The sequence below is a fragment of the Mastigoproctus giganteus genome, chromosome 5 (assembly GCF_048544385.1).
Source record: "Mastigoproctus giganteus isolate SK-2022 chromosome 5, ASM4854438v1, whole genome shotgun sequence".
NCBI lineage: Eukaryota > Metazoa > Arthropoda > Arachnida > Uropygi > Thelyphonidae > Mastigoproctus > Mastigoproctus giganteus.
In genome coordinates, this window is record NC_143579.1 from 20,636,786 (window position 1) to 20,642,536 (window position 5,751).

General features: G+C 36.9%; 1 non-coding gene across 1 annotated transcript; it reads right to left on the minus strand.

Annotated features, from left to right (window-relative positions):
- Window positions 1–322: 322 nt before the first annotated feature.
- TRNAG-UCC (transfer RNA glycine (anticodon UCC)) lies at window positions 323–394 on the minus strand. The gene has a single exon. It is a non-coding gene; the product is annotated as a tRNA-Gly (tRNA).
- Between the last annotated feature and the right edge of the window lie 5,357 nt (window positions 395–5,751).

Genomic DNA, 5,751 nt, shown 5'->3' on the forward strand with positions numbered 1-5,751 from the left:
TAAATAATAAGCATTATTTTTATGTGGACATTTATTATTTGAAGGGTGCTACCCGTGTAAATAGCTTTGAAAGTAATTTGCAGTGAAATGAGATTGCAAAAGCAAAGTGAAAGGTTATTCCGTACAGCTGAAAAAAATAAAGATCCTGAAGATTCCGTATATTTGATTTCCGAATATTTGATTCCGTAAAGTTTTTAACAGTTAATTTACAGGTTAACAAGAAAAACGTATTTAATTCACTTTACGAGAATGTTTAAATTTTCTTGTAGGTCATCCATTTTTTTATAATATTTTTTTATTTAAAATGCAAATAAAAAACCATTGCGACGGCCGGGAATCGAACCCGGGTCAACTGCTTGGAAGGCAGATATGCTAACCTCTATACCACCGTCGCTTGATGAAACCATTTCCTTATTTTTCCTTAAAGGGAAATATTTCTGTCAGGTTGATGAACTCTCCTGACGTCAGCTGTGAGCAACATCTGATAACAATTTTCAGCTTGAAAGACTACAGCAGTAGGTCGTTGTCATTAGCAATGAGCGAATGTTGGTGTAAAGGGATTAAACTCCCTTCTTGCTTATTAATATCTTATAACGGTGGAAGGAATGGCAGAAGATTATTCTAAGAACATTATCAAAACAGGAACATGTTTATTGCATCAATTTCCGAGGTGTTATTGCATCAATTTTATCATCGTACAAGTTCCACATGATCGATCGAAAAAACAAAGCCACATCCAAAGTGTGACATAACAAAGTGTGTCATCTCAATAGTTATTATTTGCAATCGAATTAACAGTTTATAAAGGCTCATTAAAAAAAAAGTTTATTTGCCATTTTTGGGTATCTATCCTGTTATATTACTTAGACAAAGGAATCGCAGGAAAAGAATTTTATCCAGTGACTCAATGTTGAATTTATTTCTAAAATATGATCCGACACTTATGTCAAAACTGAATTTTTTAATGAATTCTGAAGAGTTCTTTAAAAAATTCTCTTTTGATCTCTCTTGGATCAAAAGAAACGGGTCTTTTGAACCAAGCTACCGTTGGGAAGCAAACAGGAAATGAGTGGACGTCCAGTGTTCGCGTCAAAAAAAAAAAAAAACGGCGTAAGGGTGACTAATAAATTTGGGTAAGCTCGATATCTTTAGCAGAGTTGTGAACACGAAAACGAATGTTTTGGAAGGGAACCGCAAACATGAAGGGCTATACTGCCATCTTAAAAAAAAAAAAAAAGCAAATAGGAAGGAATGAAAAAATTAAACAGTGCATGGGAATAGGTTACGAGTTCGGGGGGGGGGGGGTAGGTAATCTGAGCAAGTGTACATTCTGTATCTGACTTCTCTGTGGTCGAAAGGGGCGTGACTGTGCTGGTTGAAGAGGGAGTAGATTTTTTGGTGGTCAGAGTTCACATCTCGTGACAGCAAGATCAAGAAGAAAAAGAAAAAGAAAAAACGTGAGAGAAAGAAAGCCTTGTCCGTCATCGGCAGTGATAGGGAATGTTAAAGTTTAAGGTTAAGGTAAAAGTGCAAGAAAGAAAGCCTGGCCCAGCATCGGAAGGGATTGATAATGGCCAGTTGTGCAGATAAGTGAACCAAGAAGAGAAAGAAGTCTGGTCCAGCATCAGAAGGCAGAGTGCCCAAGAAATGGAAGAAAGCCTGTCTGCCACGAAGGAAGCCTGGACTCAAAGGAAATTGGAAGTTGCGGTCATTTCGGAACGTAAGTCTCTTCCCGTTTTTTTGTTGAATTCTGAACTCAATGACTGATAACCTAGCTCTGTAAGGAATTGAGCGATAGTCCTTTAAAAAAAAAGACATTCCTGTTGTATTAGGCAAGTTAGTTACTAAGGTTCAGATAATTTGTTATGAATGTTAGTGATTATGAAATAATGTAAGGGTTGTAAAGGCGTAATAAAAAGAAAGTAATAGTATAAAGGAATTAGTAAATATATGTTAACCTATATCATTAAATTAGGCCAGGTGCCAACACAAGATAACATACCAGATGAGGTGTAAAGAGAAAGAATTGCTTTTAATAGAGAAACCTCAAGAATAAAGAGAGTGACCAAGATGTTAACTAGAGAGTAATTGATTCAGAATGAGTGATTTTTAGTAAATATTATTGATGTAAGAGGATACCAGTTGTAATAAATTTCATGGGTTAAAAGCTAAGAGTTATAATAAAATATATAATCTAGAGATATCTGTGAATTGCGGTCAGATTTGCATAATGTGGGATGGGTTTGAGACTTCAGTAGGGTGGAAGTCAAACAAAATAAACTCAACAAAAACAAGACAAGAATTGCAGTTAATAACATTTTTTAATATAATCCTCCCCCACACTGTCATTACCATTTCTGAAAGAAAATTAAATTCAGTCGAAAGACATTTGGAAAGATCGAATAAGAAAACAATAACAATTTTGTGAACGAAGAAACAGTAAACAAAAGTGGATTTTGATATATTAGTTAGAAGATAAAAATTCTTGATATCTGCTGCATAATTAATGCACGCGTTCTTAGGTAACTGCATTGTATTCATAATAAAGGCGAAATCTTTAAATCAATACTAAGTCGACTGTAGTTTTAAAGGGTGGATATTAAAAACAAATGTTTACAAAAGCATTGCCATGAACATTGGTGATTGTACTTCAGTTATTTTTGATGTATTTCGATACATAGTTGCTATGGGGACGCACCAGCGTCATTCTGAAACCCCTAATTAGACTAGTTAATGTAGTAGTCGTACGTTTTTTTTTGTTTTTCTTTTTAGGAGCATTAGCGACTAAGACCTTATTGTCCCGCGTATACTATATGTAAATTGCGTGTGTTCTGAGATCGATTTTCTATTTTCTGGATGAAAAACCCAAGTTCCCTGAAGAAAAATAAATGCTACCCTCGCCTGAGACCGACTAACTCAGCCACATTGTGAAGAAGGCCTATAAAAATTCGTCACGGCATCGACGGGACCCGAACTCAGATCTTTTCTACCCAGAGTGGGGAGGATAGCAATTCTACCATCTGTGCAACCCACAACGGCCCTGTTGTATGAAACCAAATTGAAATACCAAAATCTACTATACACTGGTGTTCAAAGAAAGTGCATCACCTAGGAATTTCACATTTCTAACCCTTTTTCGCGATGGTATGTTACCTTAATGACTAGCATCACAAATAGAAATATAAACAAAAGATGTTTATTAATAGTTAAGGCAAAGCTAAGCAATATTTGACTGGTGCTCTCAAAATATTCCAAAATGAGCACTTGCAACCAACATACAACAGTTTTGCTAAACACGACAATTATGGCTGAAATGTTATCAGAATTTGCTCCAGTTTATCATTTTAAATGGAAAACAAAATGAAAAGTTCACCAGATGCAAACCAATATTTAGTTGAACCGCTCTCTGGCCCTAATGACAGCAACACCCCGTGGGGGCATTGCCAAGATCAATTTCTGAAGATAATCAACTGATAGTTCGTCGTTTCAAACACGAATTATGGCTTCCTGAAGTTCACGAAGGGTCTTTCGTTTTTTTCTGACAACAGCAGATTCCACACGATGTCAACAGTTCTCTATAGGATTCAGGTCCCGACGGGCTGGTTTCTGGCCAGCTAACAGTTGTAACGGACCGTTCTTCCAACCATTTTTTCCACCTGTAACAAATGTAAACACATTACTGTCGAAACTCTAATGCAGAAATGAAGCTAAAGTAACTACAGAAGTGCCTACTTACACTTTTCGCCCGATGACAAGGAGCAGAGTCGTCCTGAAAGATTCAGTTACTTGGCAGGTTGGAATGGTCTCTAATGGCTGGCAGCAACTTGCCTTCCAATACAGCCAAGTATCCATTGGCATTTACGGAACCTTTTATAAACTGCAGGGGATACGAAATGCACCCTCATATCATTTTGATGGTAGGGAATTTCACTGTAGACACCATACAGTCTGGATGGTATTCTTCACTAAGTCTATGCCGAATCGTTTGTCTCCCATCAGAGCCATGTAGGTTGAATTTATCGTCATCAGAGAAAATAACTGACTTCCACTGCTCGGGGGTCCATTTGACACGCTCCTCACACCAAATTAATAGGGCCCTTTTCATTTTTTTGTGTGAGAAGGGGCTTCTTCTTTGGACGACGGGCTACAAGTCCATTTTTGAAGAGGCATCTTCTGACTGTTACTGCACTTGCTACCACTCCTGTGTTTTCTTCCCATTCTCTTTTCAGCTCAGACGACGAAGAAGCTTTACTGTTTTTAAAACATATGCGCTTCAAAACGCGGTCTGTTTTGGCGTAGAGACTCGTTTGCGTCCAGGTCCTTTTTTCCTATCAGCAGAACCAGTATTCTTGAGTTTGGAAAGAAATCTACTCACTGTCGACTGATTACAAGACACTCTATAAGCAATATGACGGGAAGAACATCATTCCTCACATACAGCAACACTAGCACTCTTTCTTCGTGGCGTCAACTGCACATAAATCGCCAGCCTCACACAATAAAGGAATTACTGTGTGGGGGTAGCGTTTTATTTATTATTTTTTTTGTTTTATTTATTATTACTATAGTATTTATTATTTTTTATATTCTTAAAAATCCCCACTTTGCATCTGACTTGTTATCTCACAGAAGAATTCCGGTTCTGCGGGAGTTCCTATATTAGATCACTCCTCCTTTCGATTTTTTTTTTTTTTTTTTGCTGTGTGTTCAGAAATGACCAAACACTATTTGCATTAAGTGAAATACAATTAGTTTATTATACATACTTACAGATAAAAAGATAAAACAAATCATTACACATTATTCACTTCATATATAGGTACATGGCATGGATTACGTTCCTGGTCATTAGGCTCTCCCATCCATCATCTTCTTCTTACTATTGGCCCACTAACATCTCGTACAATCAGTTTAACTTAACTCTTCTTAATTACAATCGACATTTTTATATATATATATATATTTTTCATACCTATCTAGCACAATCCTACATTCTTCTTCATGGTTGAAACAATTCTTCTTCTGGAATTTAATGTCCATTTTACAAACTATTCTATTCTATTCTCACCCCAACACTTTAAAGTTACATGTTAATGAAATATACATGGGATTATTTATTTCTTCACTCCCTCAGGTAAACTCAAGCATTTAGCGACTAATTTCTCTGCATCAGTGACATTATATAAGTAACATACAACTGTACCTGCTCTATAGGCTAACCCGTCCAAAATTATTACTTTTCCTCCATTAATTGATCAGTAAATAGACCACAACTGTAAACCATCCTTCATTAAACTATTTCTATAATATTTCCTTACTTATCTATACAACATGCATTGAATTAACTGTATGCTTCCCTAATTCTCTCACTTAATATTTCTCTATCTTCCCTGCAGTCCATTGCAATTACATAGAGGTAAATTCGTTGTTTAACCACTTACGTCTGGGGATTTGGATCTTACCGCTAATACAACGTGTGGCCTGTGACTTTCTGCTCTGCATCGGGTCCTCCATTGGTTTGGGAACGTTCATCTGGAATGCTAAACTTTGCCAGGGACACCTTTCGCTTTGCCGATCATCCTGGTGTCATATCCTTCTTTGCTGTGCCGGATCATTCAGTAGGGGTCGCTTCCCATCACTTTATTTCTATAGGACGGTACGGTGTTCTTCTGTTAGCATTATCTCGCTGTCCTCCTTTCAAATATATTTCTCGGTGGACGCTTTCGGACTTCAATGTTCCATCTCGAGAAA